The following is a 24,777-nucleotide window of genomic DNA, read 5'->3' on the forward strand; positions in this document are numbered from 1 at the left end:
TGAGGAGCCCAAGGAAAGCCGGCAGAAGCCGAGTCCTCTAGAGCTGGGCTTTTGGCTCTGAATCGTGCAGGCTTCCCACTTTACACAGACCTTTCATCCCCTTCCTCCTTCTTCCTCACTCGGGTCTCTCGCCACCGACCCCTACCCCCCCGCCTCCATCCCCAGATGCCTCCACGCCCAGGTGGTGTTACCCACTGAGGGTGGCCCAGGGGGTTTGCAGCCGGGGGAGGTTGCCACCAAGGGTGGGCCGCCCTGGAGACGAGAGGCGAGGCGGCGAGCCCTGGCATTTTCCTTTCCCCAGCACCTGTCCCACTTCGGCGCCGGGGCTGGGGCTGCGCCCGCGGGCGGCCTCGGAGCTTGAGCACCAGAACCACGCACTGAGGTCGCCCAGGGTGGGGAAGTGGGGGGCCGGGGGAGGGGCGGGGCATCCGGCGGGGACGTCTCCCCCACCGCATGCGAGACCCTTTGCCCCCCCCCCCACATACACTGAGGCTAAAACGGGGATGAGAGTCACACAGAGCACGAGCGAAATCTTTCGCTCTCCGACCCGAACGGCGCGTTGCTCGACCCCCACCTTCCTGGAGCCAGGGGCTGGCCGAGGAAGGTGGCTCCGTTCTTCCCCCGTGGCCAGTGCGGGGTCTGCGGCTGCCCGGCGAGGTTCCGGCTTCCCCGGGACTGGCAGGGGGAGCCCCGAGAACTGCAGGCCCGCCCCCCCTTCCTCCTCCTCCTTCCCCTCCTCCCCCACGTGTCCTCCCTGAGCCCAGCGGCCTCATCCCAGCACCCCCCGCCACCTCCCTCCTCCCGCTTCGCCCGCTTCCCCGGCGGCGTGGAGAAGAGCAAAGTTGCGACAGCGGCCGGGGGCTCTGCCCAGGTAAAGGGGGCGCCGTGAGGCGGGGGTGGTGGGGGAACGGTGCGGCCCTGCGGCGGGGGCGGGGGGAGGATAAAGAAACTTGCTTCCCGCGGCCCCCACCCCGCGTGGGTTCCGATCTTGCGTGGAACGAGCCCGCGTGGCGAGTCGCGGCAACACTGCCGGGACCGAGGCCGGCACCTGGACCCGGACCCGGACCGCGCGCTTGGGCCGGCTCGGCGGGCGCAGGCAGCGGGCCAGGCCAGCACCCAGGCAAGGGCGGGGTGGGTGGCCGTACACCGGACCGAATCGGGGACTCCGGTGGCGTGGGCGCGGGCCGAACCCCGACCGGGCCGAGTTGGGTGGCGAAGTAGGACGTGGATTCGGGGGCGGGGCGCGGCGGGAGGGGGAAACCAGGCCTGGCCAGACTGGCCTGGGCGTGGGGGCGGGGGGCGAGTTCGGGGCACTTGCTGGGCTCTGGACCGAGCGGTAGGGCGGGGCGGCGCTAGGGGCTGGGCCGGACCCGCAGGGAGAGGGCGAGGGGAGGGAGAGCCGGGGGTGGAGTAGGGGCGTGGAGTTGTGAGCGGGGTCTGGCCTCGGCCGGGGGCGAAGGTAGATCGGCGGGGCCGCGAGCGGAGGGAGGGAGGCCCGCGGCAGCGCGGCGGCAGCGAAGGCCAGCTTCCGCGGAGTTTGTGCCCGGGCTTCCCGGGCTCTGGCCGCCTCACGCGCACAAATGGGGCTAGGGGACTGAGTGGTAAGCAACTCCGAGTGTTAGACGGTGATCGGGCGGCGATTCCGGGAAAAGCGAGGAAAGACACAGTCTGCGATTGTGCCGCACCCCCCACCCACCTCTTAGCATCTGGATTCTGCTCTCGTAGTGGGGGCCGCGGACCCTCCCCGCCACAGTCCTTTTACTCTCCAGCACTCCCACCGCCTTCCCCCTTCTTCAGCCATCTGACTCTCCTAGGGGTATGTGTTTTTGGGGGTGGACGGCGACGGGGGTGGGGGATACTTTCCTTCCCGTGGCGGCAACCTAGTTCGTATCTTATTCCTACAAGGTAGCGTCGCTTCGAGTCGCATGGACATTGGGGTTTAGATAATTTACCCCCCACCCAAGCGATTTAATGGCTTTTAAGCAAAAGGCGAATACCTGGATTTCCATGGGAGGGATGAGGTTTGAAGATTGGGATTCACCCCTAGCTCACTTCCACTACCAACCCCTCTTTCTTGTGAGCCACTTCCACGGGTATTCAAACCTGGGGGGAAGGGGGGACGGGAGTATTAATATGCTTCTCTATTTCTACACAGGGTCGGCGTGGCGAAGGACGGCTAGCCTTGGAGGGAAAGTAGCCACCAGTCCAACTCGGGTCGCCCCCACCATTATTTCGGTGAGGGGGCAACGCTAAGAAGGGGATACTGGTGGGTAGGGGCCCAGTATAAGGGAGGGGGCTGGGTAGTCGTCCCCAGAAGGACTCCGGATCTTGGCGGGGAGAGAGAGAGGCGAGCCCCGGCTTCAGGGGAGGGGTTCCGGGGAGGGAGATGGGGGGGTGGCGACGACGGTGGCGGGGGGGAGCGGGAAGAAGGGGGAGTCACGCCCTGCCTGCAAGGGGAGCCTCCCTCAGGCCCCTGGGAGAAGGGGACTGAATGCGTCTGTTCTCCGCTGCCCGGCAGAGGAGATCTGGGGTCTCGAGATTTGCACACTGGATCGGCACCAGTGGCCTGAGAAAGTCAGGTCGGGGCATAAGGTGGAGAACGTTGGAAGAAAGAGAGAGAACCCTTTGGCCGCGGCTCACTGACCCTCTCCCTTCCTCAACCTCCCCCTTCGAGGGGCGTCGAGGTGGGGGGGGGGACGTGGGGCTCCTGCAGCCCCGCAGATTGAGCGCCTCCGCCTCTCCCAGGAGTCTAGCTTTTTGCCCGGCTTGCTGCAGCCACTGCTGCCTCCCTCTCCGGAATCCGCTCGGTCCTCTCAGCGATCCCCTCCTCCTCTCCTCCCCTCCCAGTGTCACCGGGGCTGCTTGGCTCTGCCCCCTTCGCCGCCGCTTGCTCCCTGCTTTCGTCCCTCCCTCTCTTGCTCGCTCCCTCCCTTCGCCTCCTCCTCCCCATTCCCCCCCACCCGCGTAGGCCGCATTCTGGGAGTTGTAGTCCGGTGGAGCGGGGGTTGGCGCCGCCCGCGGACCCAGCCGGACTCCACTTCCCGTCGAGCCCTGCGACCGGCACCCACTCCACCAGGCTTCGCTCGCACACAGACACACACACACACCGCTCTCCCCCTCACTCTTTCGCTCGCCGCGGCTGCTGCCAGTGTGTGGCTCTGTCTCTCCTCCGCTTTGCTGAGCCCTCCCTTCTTCCTCTCAGTTCCTAGAGTCCGACCGCCGCCGCCGCCGAGAGAGAGGAGAAGGAGGTCGGTGGCGATAAGGGGCGGAGGGGGGCATCAGATCGGGGCAGTATTAGGCGGGTGGCGGTTAAGAGGGAGTAAGAGGGAGCCCGGGTGGCGGCCTGAGCCTCCCCGCGGAGCCGACCCGGGAACAGGTGCGTCTTTTTTCTCTCTCCCCCAATCCCTCCACCCCTTTTGACTCCCCGGCTTTTTCGTATCCCCCCACCCGCTTCTTTCTATCTTAAGCCTTTCTCCAACCCTGTTCCTTCTTTTCCCTGCGGCCGCTCGGCTTGCCCCCCGGGGGCGCCGTCCTCTTCGTGTCCCCGGACGTAGCGCTCCCTGGAGCTGGGTATGTCTTCGCCCCTCCCTTCGGGACAGCTCCCCTCCACTTCCCACCTTCGTACCCCATCCCCTGACTTGCCCTGCCCCCTTCTCGACCCCCTTCTCTCTTAGCCAGGTGAGACTCGTTCGCCACGATCCAAGAGAGTCTTCTTCCCGGCTGGGCGGGGGTCTCCATGGAAACGGGGGTCGGTTGATCCTGGGGGGGAAACCATAGGAATTACCCCACTCCTCGGAAAGGGAGGTGGAGGCTATGGTCTTGTTAACTACCTGACCCCAACCCCCGATCCAAGGATCCGACGATCCGAAGGGAGGCTGGCTAGCAGGGCAGGGCGAGAAAAGGCTTTTTTTTGGGGGGGGGGGTGTCCGTGATGAAGTGTTGAAGAGACCGGGAGAAAATGCCCTCCAACCTCAGAGGCGAGGTGCGACGGGTGCTCTTCAGGGCTGCTTTCTTCCCGGCGCTGGGGTGCGGGAACCGTAGGGTAAGGGGTACCCCTAGGTGGCGGCGGGGCCTGGGTTCGGGAGTGGGAGTGCTGTGATGGGGGCAGGGGCAATTATCCGAGTCCCTGGAAAAAAGGCGGGGGATGACTTCGGAGCGCCCTGGCTCCGCTGCCCTCGCTCTAGGGGCGGGGGCCGCCGGGCCGGGCGCGGCGGGGAGGGGGCTTAAATTGAAGGAAGATGAGATCGGGGGCAATTCATACTAGCACCGGCAAGCCAGAGGGGAGATCCGGCGTGCAAGCCCTCCACCCGCTTCGCGCCAGGCCTGGAGGCAAGGGGTCGGCGAGCGAAGCCGAGGGCTGGAAGGAGGGAGGCTCCGGTTACGGGGCCGGGTTTCGGGATCAGGGGCAATCCCCCGGCCCTTGGAGAAGGAGGGAGAGGGATGGCCGCGAACCCCAGGGCTCCCCCACCCCGGGTCCTAAGGGGCGTGAGGAACGGACAGCAGGCCCAGCGGAGCTGGATTCGAGCGGATCGCGGCCGGGGAGTGGGAGGGCTTAGTGGTGGGCTTCGGGGGGAGCAGTCCGGCGGCGGGGCGGGCGGGCGGGGCGTGGGGCTCCGGCGGGCGGCGGGGCGGGGCCGGGGCGGCGCTGCTGCCGCCGCCGCTGCCGCCGCCGCCGCTGCTGCTCCTGCTGGGGCCGCCGCAGCCGTTGCCGCCGCCGCCGCCGCCGCTTCTGGGCGGGGAACGGAGGCCAAAGAGAGTCCCGTGCCGGGGCAGAGGGCGCAGGCGGCGCGCGGTGGGGAGGGGGCCGTCCTGGGGGCGGGGGCAGGCGGGGGGGTGGAGCCCCCGACGGGGGGCGGTACGAGCCGGGACGACGACGACGAGGAGCCCCGGGGGCCGGGTGCATGGAGGACGAGGTGCTGGGAGAAGGAAGGGGGGTGTGGGTCCCGCGACTGGCCTCGTGGGCTTGGCTCCTCGAGGTTCGGTTTCGGGACAGAGCCCTGCAGGGGCGCCAAGAGGCCGGGGAAGGGATAGGGAGGTGAACTGGTCGGTGGAGGGGGCCCTCCTCGCCGGGGTCCCGCCGAGAGGAAGGCTGGGCCAGAGGGACGTCCGGGGCAAGGCTGGGAGGAGCCGGCCGCACCTCGGCTGGGGATTTCGCGTTATGGAGGTGCGGGAGATTGTTGTAGGGAAAGACGTGGTCGAGGGGAAAGGTGGGAGGGAAACACTGCAAACCCGGGAGGCCAACAGCACAGGCCCGTGGGGGTGCCCTTCTATTCCGCTCGCACCTCCTCCCTCCCTGAGTGGAAGCACTATGTTTTTGTTTTATTGTTTTGAAATTTTCAATGTTGGCTGATCGAAACTGTCGATGGGGTGATATTCATTCTTGGTGTCTCCTGGAGTAGACAGTAAAGACAGGCATCCTTTGGCGAGCGAGCATCTAGTCCAGGGTTTAGAGGCTCTTTACGTTAGTGTGGGAAGGGGGCCCGGTAACTTTGTGCCACAGCTTGACTACTGTTAAGGCAGTTTGGAGGTCGTCCCTGTGGTACAGAGGTGGAGTACAATTGCAAAAATCTTCAGTGAGACTTCTGGAGATGAGTTGTAGGTTAGCGTTACAGTGGTTAGCCCTGTGGTTCTTTCAACGTAGAAGGCTCTTTCTCAAAAGCACGCCGTTGAGTTACATGGGAAAATAAATGTGGATTGCATTTGGGGTTGGGAGTGGATTAGGTTGATTATAAAATTTCAAGGTTGGAAGGGAGTTTTAAGGTTATTTACTTTTCTGTTGATATGTCCTGTCCTTGAATGTTGGAATTGAGGGAGCTTTATTTTGGGGAAGATGGTAGATGGCACAGTGGAGGATGTCTGGTGCACAGTTTAGGGTACTTTAATTGAATGGTGATGTCACCATGTGGTACTAAAGATGACAGTATGTAGGAGAGAAATTTGGGGGATTCCACTGGGGATTAAATGGGATAACCTAATTTTAAGAATCATCCCGGGGCTCCAAATAGAAGCAAAAGGCTGGGGAGGAGCCTGTAAAATTTTGATGGAGGCGAAAAGTTAGTAGCAAAGATTGAGGGAGCTGGGAAGAGCAAGGGGCTTGGTGAGTCAAGTTAAGAGAATCTGAAGGTTGATAGTAGAGTTTAGGGATGTGGCCATCTTGACTAAGTCATGAGGATGTTGTTAGGTGGACATCTTTTGACAGGGCAACTTAGGCAACTGCCCTTGGGGCAGATGTGAGGGATGAAAGGTACAGGCCTTGGGGCACAGATCCTGACTAAAATTGACCTTAAGAGGGCTGATCCTGATACCAGCTTTGCAACAAGGGTGGTTAGGTTTCTTTTCTTTTCTTTTCTTTTTTAGATGGAGTCTCAGTCGCCCAGGCTGGAGTGCGGTGCTACAATCTCAGCTCACTGTAACCTCCGCCTCCTGGGTTCAGGTGATTCTCCTGCCTTACCCTCCAGAGTAGCTGGGACTGCAGGTGCCCGCCACCACGCCTGGCTAATTTTTTGTATTTTTAGTAGAGACAGGGTTTTGCCATGTTGGCCAGGCTGGTCTTGAACTCCTGACCTCAGGTGATCCATCCGGCCCAGTTTATTTTTGTCCTGGCTGTAAGTCATTGATGAGGAAGGAGAGGGGTTTCACCTCTCCCTTGTCTGAGTTCAGGAGGATTTTAAAAAAAAATTTTTAGAATAGGCCAATAAGGAAGGGACAGCAAATTTTTAGAATAGGCCAATAAGGAAGGGACAGCAAAACAAATCGTTGGCATAGGGCAGAGAAAAGCTAAGGCCCCGGCAAGCTCTGCTGCTGGAGTCTGCATAGGGCAGAGTGGAGGGAGTTCCACAAGACATGATGGCTGCACCAAAAACACTCATGTGGGTCTGGCTATTTTGATTTGCCAGGAAAGCGTAGATAAAGAGGGAGGATCCCTTTCTCAGTGACATAGACATTCTTGGGAAGAAAAGAGGGGTCCTCCACAGGGCTCTGCTTCATTTATGATGCAGTTCATGAAATAGAAAAAAATGGGCTGGGTGCAGTGGCTCACTCCTGTAACCCCAGCAGTTTGGGAGGCCAAGGCAGGCAGATCACTTGAGGTCAGGAGTTCAAGACCAGCCTGGCCAACATGGTGAAACCCCGTTTCTACTAAAATCACAAAAATTAGCCAGGTGTGGTGGGGCGTGCCTGTAATCCTAGCTACTTGGGAGGTGGAGGCACAAGAATTGCTTGAACCCGGGAGGTGGAGGTTGCAGTGCGCCAAGATCGTACCACTGCACTCCAGCCTGGGCAACAGAGCGAGAGTCCATCTCAAAAACAAAAAAAAAAGAAAAAAGAAAAAAGAAAAAAATGTTCAGTACAGGGAGTGGAGGATCTCAGGACACTATTGGTTGGATTATGGGTTGCAGGGAAGGGCTTCTTTGAGAGAAACAGAATTATGGGAAAAAAGGACTTGGACACTAGAGGGAAGGAAGGCAAGAAAGAGAAGTCAGGAAGAGGGCTGGTTGAGCAATGAAAGGAAAAGAAAGGTGATCATCACTGGTCCCATGTAAGGGCCAGCTAAGGAAAAAGTCAAACCTTGAAATCTCTAGGACAATGTTTTCCAAAGTAAACTTTGAAGAACTCTTAAAGCTCTTTACAATTTCATGCTGGAATCACTAAGGTTGGGGCAAGAGAGAAGGAATATATGGGGTAAAAGTAGGGTGGGGGAGAAACTGGCATTTAGAGAGAAATACAAGCATATTTATCCATAAGGAAATAGGGAACTTAGAGATTATATACAGGTTAAAATGCAGAATGTGAGAGAAAAAGAGAGGAATTAAGAGCCAAAGGAGGAAGATATTTACTCAGATATCTTTTGGAGCCGGTGTTAGGGAGCGGAAAATCTTGCCTTTGATAGCCACTGCCCTGAGAGGGCCCAGGAAGCAGAGGTTAGCTGGGATCCAGGCCTTACACATCTAAACATTAATTAGAAAATCTAGACTAAAGTAAGGATACTGAATGGGGGGAGGGATTCACTGTCCTAAATAGAGTGGCCTTGAAAGAAGGAAAAAGTGGGAATCCACCAGTGTTTCCAGTCTGCAGGTGGGAAGGATCCTAGGTATCAGGAGATGAGTGATGGAAATTCCAGGGTGAAACTGGATAAAAAACTGAGTGACATGAGAGCCTGTGGGCCAGAATTGGAGGGTGGGGTTAGAGGCATGGAAGAGAGGCTCTAATCAGGGCTTGGACTGGAGGCCACATGGAGTAATTCATTGATTCTGGGCTGAGCTAAGCTTGGGATGAAATAGAACAGCCAAAGAGAGTAGAGAGCTGTTCTTCAGGGCCAATCAGCATCAGAATCAGAGTGAAGAAATTCGAGGTCAAGTTTGGGTGGGAAAGTGAACACCGGAGTGGAACAGAGAGGGTGGAGAAAGTGACACAATTGTTGGGGTAGAATAGGAAAAGGGAGAAGCCACTGATGATTACATAACCCAGAGGGAAGACCCTAGGCCTTTGAGTTTTCAAAGAGAAGGGAAGTTTCTTAATGCTGGAGTTTGAATTAGGTGTGAGTCCATGGTTGCCAGAGTGTTTAGTGTCAGGATGGCCAAAGAGGGAGGTAATATCTACTTTTCGGCCACTAGGATGCTAGTACAGTATTTGATATAATTTTACATATGAACTAGGCTTTATTAATGCCCATTTTTGAATGGTTATCCTTAAAATAATGTAGAAATGGTTCTTTTTCTAAATTAAATCATTCCCTTTCCCACTGTTCATAACTTAAGAGCAATCTTTTATGATGAGAACTTTCTTTGGCGAACTGAAGTTTCATTCTGGTCAAGAGTAAAATTTAACTCTGTGTTTCTATCCCCGTAATTCAAATATGCTGTTCTAGTTTTCTTTTTTATTCTAAGCAGAAGTGACCTTTTCCCCATAAAACATAAAAAAGGATCTTTTTAAAAAAAAAAAAAAAAAAGCTAACTGCAGGCTGCATGCCAAGGTCATATTTTCCCTGGTCAATGAATTATGATGAATTTGAATACAGCTGATATATTATTTGTAAAATGTGGTAATTTTCAGATTTACTCATCACAGTATGTGAGGCAGGATACCTCTTCATTTGTATTTTAAGAAAACCTTAAGCTGAAGGTCTGTGAGGAATCCGGAGTACCAAGGAGCAGGGAAAGCTTTGTGTTTTTGGGCTTCTTTACCGTGGGTCTGCTGAGAAACAAAATTTGGTTACCTCATTACTAAGGTATGCCTAGAAATCATAGTGTTAGTGCCATTTAAGGGTACTGTTGAGTTTTGTTATAATGCTGATGTCCAGGGACAAGGAGAACAAGCAGATTTTTGCTTTTCCAAGTTTTGTGGAGAAGTGCACCGTATATGACTATGATCGCAGAGGTGAGTTGATGCACTGTATACCTGAATCCATGAGATGATTATCTTCTGATAATGAGGCTTTACTCAGTTTAACTTGGTTATACCACACCCCAGTTAGTATAGTACAGTGGTTCTCAAACTTGAGCTCCTCAGAATTGCCTGGGGGGGCTTTGGAGACCGACAACCTCAGGTTAGAGTGCTTGCTGTTCTACTTCTTAGCTATGTGGCAGGAGGCAAGTCATTTAACTTACTTTCGTTCTTTTTTTTGACAGAGTCTCACTCTGTCACCCAGGCTGGAGTGTAGTGGCATGATCTCGGCTCACTGCAAGCTCCGCTGCCCGGGTTCAAGCCATTCTCCTGCCTCAGCCTCGCAAGTAGCTGGGACTACAGGTGCCCGCCACCATGCCCGGCTAATTTTTTTTTTTTTTTTTTTTAGTAGAGATGGGGTTTCACCGTGTTAGCCAGGATGGTCTCAATCTCCTGAGCTCGTGATCTGCCCATCTTGGCCTCCCAAAGTGCTGGAATTACAGGCGTGAGCCACCGCACCTGTCTTTTTTTTTTTTTTTTTAACCAGAGACAGTCTAGCTCTGTTGCCCAGGCTGGAGTACAGTGGTGTGATCTCGGCTCACTGCAACCTCCGTCTCCTGGGTTCAAGCTATTCTCCCACCTCAGCCTCCTGAGTAGCTGGGATTAAACGTGCCCACCACCATGCCTGGCTAACTTCTGTATTTTTAGTAGAGACGGGGTTTCACCATGTTGACCAGGCCGGTCTTGAACTCCTGACCTGAAGTGATCTGCCCACCTCAACCTCCCAACATGTTGGGATTACAGGCATGAGCCACCGTGCCAGATCTTCACTTAACTCTCTTTCTTTCTTTTTTTTTTGTTTTTAGACAGTCTTGCTCTGTCACCCAGGCTGAAGTGCAGTGGTGCTATCTTGGCTCACTGCAACCTCCACCTCCCGGGTTCAAGCGATTCTCGTGCCTCAGCCTCTCGAGTAGCTGGGATTACAAGCGCCCAGCACCACGTCCAGCTAATTTTTGTATTTTTAATAGAGATGGGGTTTTGCCATGTTGGCCAGGCTGGTCTCGAACTCCTGACCTCAGGTGATCCTTCCACCTCAGCCTCCCAAAGTGCTGGGATTACAGGCATGGGCCACCATGCCCGGCCCACTTAACTTTGTTGAGCCTCAGTTTTCTCATCTATACAATGGAGATGATAATACCAATTTCACAGGGCTGTGAGGATTACACAAAATCATCCCAGGCCCATAGTAGGTGCTCAATAAATGGGACCTATTATTTTATATATATATATATATATTTTTTTTTCTTTTTCTTTTTTGAGATGGAGTCTCGCTCTTTTGCCCAGGCTGGAGTGCAGTGGCGCTATCTCGGCTCACTGCAAGCTCCGCCTCCTGGATTCACGCCATCCTCCTGCCTCAGCCTCCTGAGTAGCTGGGACTACAGGCGCCCACCACCGTGCCCGGCTAATTTTTTGTATTTTTAGTAGAGACGGGGTTTCACTGTGTTAGCCAGGATGGTCTCAATCTCCTGACCTCGTGATCCGCCCGCCTTGGCCTCCCAAAGTGCTGGGATTACAGGCGTGAGCCACTGTGCCCGGCTCTATTATTATATTATTATCTAATTTTTCTTGTTCAATTGTATCCTATTATGTTATAGTAAACATGGTGGCAGCATGAAAACTATCAACAGCTTCTCAGTGGTCCCCTTATATCTTGATTCTCTGTCCTCTTTCTTCATATTCCTGTTGTATTAGTACACATTTGGCATTTACAACGTGCTAGGAAGAAAGCTTGACTCATCACTGCATCTACCTTTGAGGTGGAAGTGGCGGCTTCTTTAACAGCTATGCTGTAACACTGCTCAACAGTTCAGGACAGGAACTGAGGAGTGTATATCCAGTTGAAACTCTAGGGAACATTTCGGGCCATGGGTGACATTTTTAAAAACCATTGCTTTCTGAAAAGGGCTGTTGTGTTTATTTAATTAATTTATTTATTTGTTTATTTATTGATTGATTTATTTGAAACCGAGCCTCACTCTGTTGCCCAGGTTAGAGTGCAGTGGTGTGATCTCGGCTTACTGCAACCTCCCCCTCCCGGGTTCAAGCGATTCTTCTGCCTCAGCCTCCCGTGTAGCTGGGACTATAGGTGTGAGCCACCATGCCTGGCTAATTTTTGTATTTATATTATTTATTTATTTTTTGAGATAGAGTTTCGTTCTTGTTGCCCAGGCTGGAGTGCAGTGATGCAATCTTGGCTCACTGCAACCTCCGCCTCCTTGTTTCAAGTGATTCTCCTGCCTCAGCCTTCTGAGTAGCTGGGATTATAGGCACCCACCACCACGCCTGGCTGATTTTTGTATTTTTTCTAGTAGAGATGGGGTTTTGCCATGTTGGCCTGGCTGGTCTCGAACTCCTGACCTCAAGTGATCCGGCTGCCTTGGCCTCCCAAAGTGTTGGGATTACAGGTGTGAGCCACTGCGCCTAGTCTATTTATTTATTTTTGAGACAGGGTCTGGCTCTGTTGCCTCAGCCTCCTGAGTAGCTGGGACAGGCCACCATGCCCGGACAATTGTTTTTATTTTTATTTTTAGTAGAGGCAGGGTCTCCCTGTGTTGCCCAGGCTGCTCTTAAACTCCTGAGCTCCAGCATTCCTCCTGTCTTAACTTCCCAAAGTGCTGGGATTACAGGTGTGAGCCACTGTGCCCGGCAGAAAATATTCTTTTTTTTTTTTTTTTTTTGAGACAGAGTCTTGCTCTGCTGCCCAGGCTGGAGTGCAGTGGCGCGATCTCGGCTCACTGCAACCTCCATCTCCCGGGTTCAAGCAATTCTCCTGCCTCAGCCTCCTGAGTAGCTGGGATTACAGGTGCCCGCCACCACGCCCAGCTAATATTTTTTTTTGTATTTTTAGTACAGACGGGGTTTCACCATGTTGGTCAGGCTGGTCTCGAACCCCTGACCTCGTGATCCATCCACCTCGGCCTCCCAAAGTGCTGGGATTACAGGCGTGAGCCACCGTGCCTGGCGCTTTTTATTTTATTTTTGTTTCTGAGATGGAGTCTTGCTCTATTGCCCACGCTGAAGTAGAGTGGTGCAAACTCAGCTCACTGCAGCTTCGACCTCCCGAGCTCAAGTGATCTTCCCACTTCATCCTCCCAAGTAGCTAGGACCACAGGCCCATACCACCAGGCACAGCTGATTTTTAAAATAATTTTTGGGCCAGGCACAGTGGCTCACGCCTATAATCCCACCACTTTGGGAGGCCGAGGCTAGCAGATCGCTTGAGCCTAGGAGTTCAAGACCAGCCTGGGCAATGTAGCGAGACCCTGTCTCTACAAAATAATACAAAAATTACCTGGGCTTGGTGGCGCCAGGTGTGGTGGCATGTGTCTATAGTCCCAGCTACTTGGGAAGCTGAGGTGGGAGGGCCACTTGAGCCCGGGAGTGCCGCTACAGTGAGCTGTGATTGTGCCGGTGCACTTCAGCCCAGGTGACAGAGTTGAGACCCAGTCTCAAAATAACAACAACAAACTCTTTGAGCTAATACTGTTTAATGAAAGCTGTATAGATACACCTTTGAATGAATAATATATATAAAATTAGTTGAACCCACAGCTGAGTCTGTTCTGTTGTGAGAAAATAGAAAGAATAACCTGATAATGGTCTCTCCAAATATCTGTGTTATGTAGTCCAGGAGACTTTTATAAAAGCAAAAGTTGGGTGAGGAAGAATTGTCTTTTTTAAAACCATATATATATATTTAGAGACCGGGTTATGAGACTGGCTAATTTTTGTATTTTTTGTAGAGACGGGGTTTCACCATGTTGCCAAGGCTGGTCTGGAACTCCTGGGCTTAAGTGATCTGTCTGCCTCGGCCTCTCAGTGTTGGGATTACAGGCGTGAGCCAGTGTGCCCAGCTAGGAATTGTCTTTAGGTGAAAAATTGCGTATCATGAATATAGTATACTGAAATGGAGACACCAGAGGGCCACTGTCACAGTCTATGGCAGGCAGGACCCAGAAGCATCTCAAAAGGGATTCAGAATGTCTCATATTACAATGATTCAAGTTTAGAGTGTGAAAAACACACTAAATATTTATATGGTCCTGCTGAAGACCAAGATTGAGGGAAGCCAATTTGTGTTTTTGTTCTAGCGGAAATTAGAAGTACTCAAAAAATGACCCTAGATATTTAGGGTGACATTTTGAGGTTGCTTTGCCTTTTGAAAGGACTGATTAATTTCACAATGATCACTTAAGTTTTGCGTGACATCTAGAAGTTGTATAAAATCTTGTAGCTAGAGCCTAGGTTTATTATAAAGCTATGATGAGGTGTTTTTGTTAAATGGAGTAAAGTAATTTTCTTACAGCAGGAAATGGAAGTGAGTACTGTTTGAATAATAAGAAAAAAGTATCATAGCAATGGGTAGAAAGCAAAAAGAATCTGGCGGTATGAAAATGTAAGTGAGGCCAGGCACGCTGGCTCACGCCTATAATCTCAGCACTTTGGGAGGCAAAGGCAGGAGGACTGCTTGAGGCCAGGAGTTTGAGACCAGCCTAGGCAACATAGGGAGACCCTGACTGTACTGAAAAAAATTTTAAATTAGCCAGGTGTGGTGGTGCACACCTGTGGTCCCAGCTGCTTGAGAGGCTGAGGTAGGAGGATTGCTTGAGCCTGGGAGGTCAAGGTTGCAGTGAGCTATGATCATGCGATTGTACTCCAGCCTGGGTTACAGAGCAAGACCCGTCTCAAAGAAAGAAATAAAATGTAAGCAAAAGATTAAAGCTTTTGCATTTGACTACTTCATTCTTGGAATAGATTACATATGGTCCTTTTTTTATTTTTTAATTTTTATTTTATTTATTTATTTTTTTGAGATAGAGTCTTGCTTTTGTAGCTCAGGTTGGTGTGCAATGGCACAATCTCAGCTCTGACCCCCCAGGTTCAAGCGATTCTGCTGCCTCAGCCTCCCGAGTAGCTGGGATTACAGATGCCCCCCCACCGTGCCCAGCTAATTTTTTGTGTTTTTAGTGGAGACAGGGTTTCACCATGTTGGCCAGGCTGGTCTTGAACTCCTGACCTCAGGTGATCGCCTGCCTTGGCTTCCCAAAGTGCTGGGATTACAGGTGTGAGCCACCACGTCCGGCCAGTCTATGGTCCTTTTCTAAGTGCTTTCATGTTATTCCAAATTTTTAGTAGGGACTAGTAGTTTATTCCCATTTTGCAGGTGACATGGTAAATGGACATAGAGAGATAGTCTGAGATGGCTGAGAAGTGGGGACTGGGAGTGTTCTCCAAGTTTTCCCACCGCAGTGTAGGCTATGGGTGCTAGAGTATATCACTTTTCAAGGCATTACTTGATTAGATGGTTCTGTTTAATATTGCTGCTGTTTGAGTAGATTGTTCTGAATGGATTTTGGATGTTCCTAAACATCAGATCGACCCTGAAAGGATGGGTTCCAGCACTGATGAGGAGAGTGAAAAGGGCGTAGTATTGGTCTGGATGCTAACGCTCACAGAGGAACTCCAGGGAGATTGCAAGCCCTGGCCGCTCGGCTGAGATGACTGTCCAGCCTCCTGAGGCGACTACTTTGGGGTAACTACATTCATTTGAATGATAAACACTCATGTGTTTAACAGGCAGTTAACATTCCTTTGTATCCAGTCTCATAAATGTTTATAGGTAAGGTTTTAGACATGGAAGTATCCAAAGAGTCTATGAAGGGGTCCATGCTAGACCTATATGCTGGCAACTACTTAGCCTTCACACTAAATACCAGAATTAATGTATCTGGGCAAAAGATACAATATGCCTTATAAGACTGATCCCTTGGGGTAGATATCAGTGGAAATATTTGGATAGGAAAAAAAAAATCCAGGGGAAGTAGAAAGTGTTAGAATAGATTTTTAGTCAGGCAGAAGTTTGGGATGAACAGCAGAAAGGGCCGTTCTTTCTCCTTTAAATTGCCTGGCAGATTATTTCTAGTTGATTTTGTGTGTGCAGTAGTAGAGGAACCAACTTGGCATGAAGGGAAGCAAAGTAAAGTGTTTGGGGGCATGTCTATGGGACTTCTTTTTTTTTTTTCCAAGACAGAGTCTCGCTCTGTTGCTCAGGCTAGACTGCAGTGGCATGATCTTGGCTCACTGCAACTTCTGCCTCCCAGGTTCAAGTGATTCTCCCGCCTCAGCCTCCTGAGTAGCTGGGATTACAGGTGCCCACCACTAGGCCTGACTAATTTTTGTATTTTTAGTAGAGATGGGGTTTCACCATGTGGACCAGGATGGTCTCGAACTCCTGACCTCAAGTTATCCACCCACCTTGGCCTCCCAAAGTGCTGGGATTACAGGCATGAGCCACCACGTCTGGCCTCTCTATGGGACTCTTGAGTTTCAGGGAATATTTGGTTAATGGTAGGGAAAGATGAGGGAATATAGATATTGGGGGTAAAGATTGAGGAGAATTTTCGAATACCCTTATATGTATTAGATCATTAAATAAGTTTATTTTTATTTTTATTTTTTGACACGGAGTCTAGCTCTGTCACCCAGGCTGGAGTGTAGTGGCCTCATCTTGGCTCACTGCAACCTTTGCCTCCCAGGTTCAAGTGATTCCCCTGCCTCAGCCTCCCGAATAGCTGGGATTACAGGCGCACACCACCATGCCCAGCTAATTTTGTATTTTTAGTAGAGATGGGGTTTCGGCATGTTGGCCAGGCTGGTCTTGAACTCCTGACCTCTAGTGATCCACCTGCCTCTGCCTCTCAAAATGCTGGGATTACAGGCATGAGCCACTGCACCTGGCCAGAACGGTTTAAATTGGGGTAACTTCCTCATTGGGGGCAGGGGTTGTGGTATGTAATGAAGTAGGGAAAACAGGAATGTTAGTCTCCTAACACATTCTGTTGAATACACATGGAAGAAGGCAGAGTAATCAGGAGGGCAAGCTCTGTAGTAGGAGTTCCACATCTAAAGCCGGGTAAAGTTGTCCTTGCTGGGTGTGTGTACATTTTCCTATGGAAAACAATGAGCAGATTTGCCTTCACTCCAAAAGACTTCTGGGCAGAAGTCATGGCCTTTTCCCTTTAGCCCTGAGATCTCAGTGTCAGTGGTCTCTTAGATCTCCTCAGGGGTGTCTTAGATGCTGTTTTTTCCCAAGTGGAATGATGAGGTGGCCTCTCCTTTTGCTGCTGTAAAGTTTGCCTCTGTCTTATGGGAGCTTTACCAAGAGCTCTGGGTCTCTATTGGAGGAGTAGGTCCCAAAGTTGGTTTTCTTTACTTATTAGTCATCACTGACCCAGCCCTCCTCCTTAAACTGTCTACTGGCCACGCCTATCCTCTCGAGGACAGATTCAGGGCCAGGCTTCAAGATGAATATTTTCCGGCTCTTTCATTTTTTAAAGTCATAATTGCTTCCAGGTCACCAGGCAGTATGAACCAAAAGGAGCCTGGGGGAGCAGGACTACATTTCGTTTAACTGAGAGCTTCTTAAGCTTGGGTTTCTAGTTTACTGTCTTGATGGTAGAGTCCAAGCATGAATAAATGGGTAGGTTTCATGCTATGTGTAGAAGACTGAGTTGTGTTCCATAAGCTCTTGAGTGTTCTGCACTTAAGGGGTCTTCAGCCACAAAGGGAACTACATGATCCTGAAGTACTTGTCAGCTGCATGAATACCCTGATCATTTTCTTTTATTTATTTATTTTTTGAGACAGGATCTCTCTTTGTCACCCAGGCTAGAGTACGGTGGCGTGATCTTAGCTCACTGTGGGCTTGACATCCTGGGCTCGAAGGATCCCTTCTGCCACAGCCTCCTGAGTAGCTGGGACCACAGGTGTGCACCAGCACACCCAGCTATTTTTTTATTTTTTATAGAGACGAGGTCTCACTATGTTGCCCAGGCTGGTCTCAAACTCCTGGGCTCAAGCAGTCCTCCTGCGTCAGCCTCCTAAAGTGCTGGGGTTATGGACATGAGCCCATGCCTGGCCTGGTCCTTTTTAAGGTTAAAAACCTCGTAAACAGTGCCTACCTCAGTCAAAAACATTTGTCAGATAGATGCTTTCTCTGTTACCTCCTTTAATGTCCTTCTCTTCCTCATATGCATGATGACAACCATGCTTTTGCTTGTAATTGTTGTGAAATCTGCATGTTTTGGCATCTTCATTTCAAAATGAAACAAAAAAATCCTATCCCATCTGTAAAATCTCCTTTGAGATTTTGGTGCTGCCTATCCTCTATTACTAACTCCCCCAGCCCCGACACAGGCTATAATTTGATGTTATTCTTCCCCTTTTGAGAACACATTCTCTCTAAACTTTTCTAAAATGTCTGTCTTCAGTGCTTCCCCACAGTGTTTCAGTTTGGCCCATGATGGTGAAATATTTCAGGTTCCCCTATTTCATTTTTTTTCCTTTTGGTTATTGCATGCGATGGGCTTTTCTTTTATGCCTATCACACCTGCCCTTGTCTTCTAGTGTGTTCTATTTGGATTGTTTTAAAGATCTCTGCTTCATTATGGTTTCTCTTCCACTACCCGCTCGCCCTCAGCTTAGCTGCTATTTTTCACCATTTTAAAGTTATTGCGGCCAGGCGCGGTGGCTCACTCCTGTAATCCCAGTACTTTTGGAAGCCAAGGTGGGCGGATCAGAAGGTCAGGAGTTCGAGACGAGCCTGGCCAACATGGTGAAACCCTGTCTCTACTAAAAATACAAAAATTAGCCGGGCATGGTGGCCCATGCCTGTAATCCCAGCTACTCAGGAGGCTGAGACAGGAGAATCGCTTGAACCCAGGAGGCGGAGGTTGCAGTGAGCCAACATCGCGCCATTGCACTCCAGCCTTGGTGACAGAGCGAGACTCCGACTCACCAAAAAAAAAAAAAAAAAAAAAAAAAAAAAAAGTTATTGCTCTCTCATTAGTTCCTTTTCTTTTTGGTTTCCCCTGTTCTGTAGTGTGGTGATTGTCTCTGGCTACCTACTCTTGGCTGCCCACTTGTTGGATTCATTTCCTGGGATCTTGGGTAGGCCTTTTACTTCTCTGTGCATGTGCCTCCTAAATTGAAGTTTTACATATATATATATATATATATATTTTTTTTTTTTTCCCAGCCACACTTATGGCTTTGGATTGGCAGAGCATGTGCTCTCCTTTGTCCTCACCATGAGTTGGATATATCTTTTGAGTTTTTTCCCCAAAGTAGGGATAGCTCACAGTGGTTCCTCTGCCTTCCAGGCAGTGACCAGGGTTGATTCTTGGGCCATGCAGCTGTTCATTTCTTTAACAATTACATGGTTGTGACATCTGGGAAAATCCTTTGAGGTATTTCATATCCTTGTGCCTGTGCTTCCTGGGTCATTTGGGATTACCAGGTTTCTTCCAAGTTCCTTTTTGGAACTTTGATTTTGATGTGATGATTTCCATCAGAGAGAGGGAGAGTGGGTGGGGTGGTGGGGGGAGGTGGGAAGGGAGAACACATGAGTACCGGTGCTTCAAGCAAAAGCAAGCCAGCATACAAGTGTGTAAACCAGCAGCGCTTACCAAGTGTGGCATGCCTGCAAGGCTTTTCCTTTTTGCTCACCTCTCCTGGGATACTAATTTGATTGGCTATAATATAATAAAACAAACCCCTAGGCCTACTGAATCAGAATCTCCAGGACTGAGACCTAGGAATCTGTATTTTGAACAAGCTCCTCGGTGATTCTGGCTGGGGAAACATTGGTTGACATTGACCGTCCTGACTCCTCCCTTCTGTGAGCATTCACGCAGTCAGGAGTCTGTTCTCTAGGGCCGCTTTAGAGGTTCCCTTTGCTTTCCCTCTGGCTGGGGAAGACCAATCTTGCCTTCTTGTATAGACCATGTAGCTCAGTGTCAGTGTTCTCCTGCCTGTGTTTTATCCCTCCCCTCCTCTCCTCTCATCTGCAGAGGCTACTGTTAATTAGCAACAGTGGGCTTCAGATAGGAAGTGGCGCTCCTGGGACAAAATCATGATAGAAAATTGAGAGGCAAAGATTTAAGTGGATGCTCCATCTTGAGGATCTTGTGAAAATGGAGTTATCCAGAATCAGCGTTGCTCTCTACGTGGTCATAACATGTGTATTATATAGTAATTATTTTGATATTTTAACTCGGTTTTATTTTTTGTGGTTTTTTTTTTTTGCCTGAAAGCTCTTTATCTAGGTGATGTTGTATGATGTTCTGTTTCCAAATGCCAGTGTTCCCCCTCTGATTTCTGTCCCAGACCCTACATACTACTAATCCTAATCCTCTCTAGAGCAATACGAAACCTGAGAGTGAAAAATCTAGTGTCACTAATACCTGCTGCCTATAGATATTTAGTAGCAACTAAAACTTGTACTTTGTGTTGAAACACATCTTTTTTTTTTTTTTTTTTTTTTTTTTGAGATAGGGTCTCCCTCTGTTGCCCAGGCTGGAGTGCAGTGGCGCAATCTCGGCTCACTGCAACCTCTGCCTCCCGGGCTCAAGCAGTTCTCCCACCTCAGCTTCCCAAGTAGCAGGGACCACAGGTTTGCACAGCCACACACGGCTATTTTTTTTTGTATTTTGTAGACATGGGGCTTTGCCATGTTGCCCAGGCTGATCTTGAACTCCTGAGCTCAAGTGATCCACCTGCCTTGGCCTCCCAAGGTGCTGGGATTACAGGCGTGATTACAGTGGGATTACAGGCCACTGCTCCGGGCCTGAAATGCATTTTATGGCAAGAATAGCCCCTTCCATTGCTTGAGTCCTCTAATTCTTTCTCCCCCCCAGACAGAGTCTTAACTCTGTCGCCTAGGCTGGAGTGCAGTGGTGCGATCTTGGCTCACTGCAACCTCTGCCTCCCGGGTTCAAGCAATTTTCCTGCATCAGCCTCCGAGTAGCTGAGATTACAGGTGCCTGCCACCATGCCCGGCTATTTTTTGTATTTTTAGTAGAGATGGGGTTTCACCATGTTGGCCAGGCTGGTCTCGAACTCCTGACCTCAGGTGATCCACCCGTCTCGGCCTCCCAAAGTGCTGGGATTACAGGTGTGAGCCACCATGCCTGGCCGAGTCCTCTAATGCTTAGTAGAGAGAAAAGATGAAATGAGTACCTGGGGTATCAGCCAATAGGCTGAGCTGGTTTTGTTTTTGTTTTTGTTTTAGACAGGATTTTGCTGTCACCCAGGCTGGAATGCAGTGGCACAATCTCAGCTCACTGCAGCCTTGACCTCCTAGGCTCAGGTGATCCTCCCACCTCAGCCTCCCAAGTAGCTGGGAATACAGGCACCCGCCACCATGCCCGGCTAATTTTTTGTAGAGATGGGGTTTCGCCATGTTGCCCAGGCTGGTCTTGAACTCCTGGACTCAAGCAATCCTCCCAGCTCAACCTCCCAAAGTTCTGGGATTACAGGTGTGAGCCACTGTGCCCAACAAGTGTTGTTGGTTAAAATGGGGATATTCCAAGATATTCTGAGAAACAGTCAAAACTTGATTAACCAGGATGTTCAGGGAACGGGGTCCTTGTTAAAAATATTTCTAAAATTATGCTAACCCACATAACTGTCTTCATAATGTTAAAAGATAATTGTCAGAAAAAAGGTAAAAAATCATGACTCTCGTACAGATACAAAAATGAACACGTGTTAAAGATTTTATTTTACTCATTAATCAACAAGAGAACCAGACAGATGTTATAGCTGGTTCAAACAAAAAGTCAAAAAGCACAAATTTATATGGAGTAAAGGAATTAAATTGCAAATGGAGGCAAAAGTAGTTTTTCTACAGTGGGGAGGAAAGACAATCCAAACTCAATGGGACAAGACAGACTTCGCATATACATCAGTTACCTGCAATTACAGAGATGCAAAATAGCTTGAAGACAATAACCTGAGCTAAAATCAGATAGCCCAGAAGGTTATGCTATAGACAGTGCATAGTTTTTTCATTGGAGTACAAAGGTTTTTCTGTAGTAAGCAAACATGGTGGATGCTTTGTGTGTGTGTGTGTGTGTGTGTCGGGGGGTGGCTGTTGATTTTGCTTCTTGTGATTTCTCAGGGCCGTCACTTCAGTTCTTATCCAGAATTCAATTCCATATAACATGCATTTACTGAGTAGTTACTATACGTAAGGTGTCGTGGAGGAAACAAAGACAAAAAAGGATGCTTTTTTTTTTTCTTTTTCTTTTTTTGTTTTTGAGATGGAGTTCCACTCTTGTTGCCCAGGCTGGAGTGCAATGGTGCGATCTCGGCTCACCTCAACCTCCACCTCCCAGGTTCAAACGATTCTCCTGCCTCAGCCTCCCAAGTAGCTGGGATTATAGGCATGTGCCACCATGCCCGGCTAATTTGGTATTTTAATAGAGATGGGGTTTCCCCATGTTGGCTATGCTGATCTCAAACTCCTGACCTCAGGTGATCTGCCCACCTTGGCCTCCCGAAGTGCTGGGATTACAGGTGTGAGCCACTGTGGCTGGCCAAGGACGCTATTTCTTACCTTAGGTAGCTGATTGGTGGGGCAGACAAACATGCCTTGTCCCCAACTAACCAAGCTAGAGAGGAGAATAAGAACCAGTGCTGTGGAAGAGGTAGGGAGTAAATACTTGAGGACAACCAGAGAGGGAGGGGTTAACTGAACTCGGGCTGGGGCTAGGGGGATGACATGATGACATTTAAGCTGAGTCTTGAGAGAAGACAGGGAGAGGAAGAGGGGGAAGCAGGAGAGGCCATTTCAGGGTGAGGAGGCAGAAGAGTCCTGAAACTGGATGGTGTGTTTAGGAAGGGTTGGGAGCTGGGGGTGGTGAGAGTGGTGGGGAAATGGCAGGATGTGGTGGAAGAGGAGGCTGGAGAGGAGGTTTGAGGCCAGGTCATGAGGGCCCTGAAGGCAGTGCTGAGAATGGCTGGCTGGGTGCTAGAGGCCGGGGAAAGCTATTGAAAGCTTTTGAGGAGGGAAGGAGTGACATGATCGAACTGGCGCTTTAGAAGATGAATTGATTGTAGAATCAAGAAATTGAAGGCAGAGGGAGCAGTTAAGAGGTGATTATAATATTCTGGGTGAGAGCTGATGAGGGCCTGCACCAGGGTAGTGGCAAGAAGGGTAGAAGGCAAGGCTGGAGATGGCATTATTAAGGCCTGACTTCTGATTGAATATGGGCGGCAGGGGAGAGAAGGAGTTGAAGATGACAAGGCGGAAATTTCCAGGCTAGGGGACGGTAGTGCCATTAAGTAAGCTAGGAAACACGCTGCGTACTGGGCATAGGGGGTGGGGAGCAGGTTTATGAGAACAGATAATGAGTATGGTTTGAGACACATTGAGTTTGAGGGGCTTGGTGGTCATCCAATTAACAGCAAGTTGCTGGCAGCTGGAAATTCTGGTCTGGGCCTAAGGAGAGAGGTCAAGGCTAGAGATACAGATTTGGGAGTCATCAGCGCATCAAGGGGCGAGCTGAAACTGTGGAAGCTCATGAGCTGAGAGAGAAGGTGGGGCAGGGCTGACAACTGGCACAGAGGGAGAGAGATGGGTGGGGGAAGCCAGAGAGAGCCAGCAAAAGGCAGACTAGGAGGAAAAGAGACAGAGGGAGACCGGGGAGGGACCGGAAGAGGGAGACTGAAGGCCAAAGAGTAGAGGGGAGGGGGAGGCACAGGGGAGGGAGAAGGGGAAGGAGGGGGAGAGGGAGGAGAGAATGAATGGGAGACTGAGGGAAATGGGGAAGGTGAGATAAGCAAGAAAAAGACAGGGAAGGAGAGAGGTGGGAACGGGGAGAAAGTTGGAGGAGAGGGGATTGTGTGTGTGTGTGAGAGAGAGGAGAAAGGCAAGAGGTGAACAGCTGGGAGAATAATAGGGGAGAGAAAGGTGAGGAGGAGGAAGAGTAAAGAGAGAGAGATGGGTAGGGGGATGAGAAAGAGGGAAGAAGCCTTGAAAGATAGGAAGGGGAGGAAATGGGAGAGGGTGGCAGAGGTGAAGAGAGACAGAGATCAAGGGAAAGGCCAGGCCCCAGTGAATGCCCAAGTGTTTGGGGTGGGCAGTGGAAGAGAAGGGCCCCGGAGAAGCCATCAGGCAGTGGATCAGGAAAGACAAGAGAAGGGAGAGAATAAAGAGGGCAACGTATCCCACTCTGCAGAGATGAGGAGGAGGATGAAGCCCAGGCAGGGTGGATGCCTCTCTCCTCTCTTCTCCTACCACCTCCACACTGGTCTCCTGGCTCTCCCTTGATCTTTGTGGGCAACCTCCTGCCTTAGGACTTTCTCATGCACTGTTCCCTCAGCCTGGAATGCTTTTCTCCCAAATATCCACGTGGCTACTCCTTTACCTCATTCCGATGGTTTAAATGTCTCCTTTACAAGCAAGGCCTATCCTGTTCACCCTATTTCAGATAGTAGCCCTCCCCACCTAGACTGTGCCCTTGCCCTTTAGTCTGTGTTGTATTATCTCCTCCTCCTCCTCCTCCTTCTTCTTTTTTTTTTTTTTTTTTTTTTTTTGAGACAGAGTTTCACTCTTGTTGCCCAGGTTGGAGTGCAATGGCATGGTATCAGCTCGCCGCAACCTCTGCCTCCTGGGTTCAAGCAATTCTCCTGCCTTAGCCTCCTGAGTATCTGGGATTACAGGCATGCGCTACCACAGTGGCTAATTTTGTGTTTTTAGTAGAGACAGGGTTTCTCCATGTTGGTCAGGCTGGTCTCGGACTCCTGACCTCAGGTGATCCACCTGCCTCGGCCTCCCAAAGTGCTGGGATTATAGGCATGAGCCACTGCACCTGGCCTGTTGTACTATCTTCTAACATGCCGTGACATAGAACTATTTAACATGCTATGACATAGAAGTATTCAACATGTTTATTGTCCATGTCATCCCCCTGGGATGTAAGCTTCACACGGGCAGGCATTTTGTTCTGTTTCGTTAATCGTTGAATCCTCAGTACCTAGGATGGTGCTGGCTCATAGTAGGAATGCAATAAATTGTGATACTGTGTTGAATGTGGACAATCTCTGAAAATTGAAAAATGGATACATGAAACAAATCCCTCGTACAACTATATCTTATTGTGATTTACTTTGGAAAGTGGAGAACAGCATTCAGTTCTGATCACTGTAGGGTTCTGTTCAGTTGAACTTCAATGAATAAGGATTTTAGCTAATAAGCTAACTCAAGAGCTTAAGGGTCTCAAGACAAGCTCATTGGATAAAGCTTTTTCTTGGTGCCTCATTTTTTCTAGAAGGTAAATTAACTGTGCCCTGCTTGTCAAAGCGAGAGAGGGACATTGGCTGGTGAAGAGAGTGGTGGAACATGGAGATAACAGACTGACAGGAAGGGACAAGGACAGAAATGTGTGGGTTTTTTTTTTTTTTTTTTGAGACAGAGTCTTGCTCTGTGGCCCAGGCTGGAGTGCACTGGCATGATCTCAGCTCACTGCAACCTCTGCCTCTTGGGTTCAA

The 24,777-nt window shown here is 50.4% G+C and overlaps 1 protein-coding gene across 9 annotated transcripts in view; it reads left to right on the plus strand.

Moving 5' to 3' along the window:
* Nucleotides 1-752: 752 nt before the first annotated feature.
* BCORL1 (BCL6 corepressor like 1) overlaps nucleotides 753-24,777 on the plus strand; it is a 77,758-nt gene continuing 53,733 nt past the window's right edge. For 2 of the 9 annotated variants that reach the window (XM_016943864.4, XM_063804225.1), the window contains exon 1: nucleotides 3,121-3,248. The gene's annotated coding sequence lies outside the window, so the exon portion shown is untranslated. Of the gene's footprint in view, nucleotides 872-1,461; nucleotides 1,817-2,155; nucleotides 2,267-3,120; nucleotides 3,377-4,828; nucleotides 4,914-24,777 lie in introns of those variants that run through there. The other 7 variants (XM_063804226.1, XM_016943863.4, XM_016943861.3 and 4 more) reach the window with 7 other exon arrangements.

The sequence above is a fragment of the Pan troglodytes genome, chromosome X (genome assembly GCF_028858775.2).
Source record: "Pan troglodytes isolate AG18354 chromosome X, NHGRI_mPanTro3-v2.0_pri, whole genome shotgun sequence".
Taxonomy (NCBI): Eukaryota; Metazoa; Chordata; class Mammalia; order Primates; family Hominidae; genus Pan; species Pan troglodytes.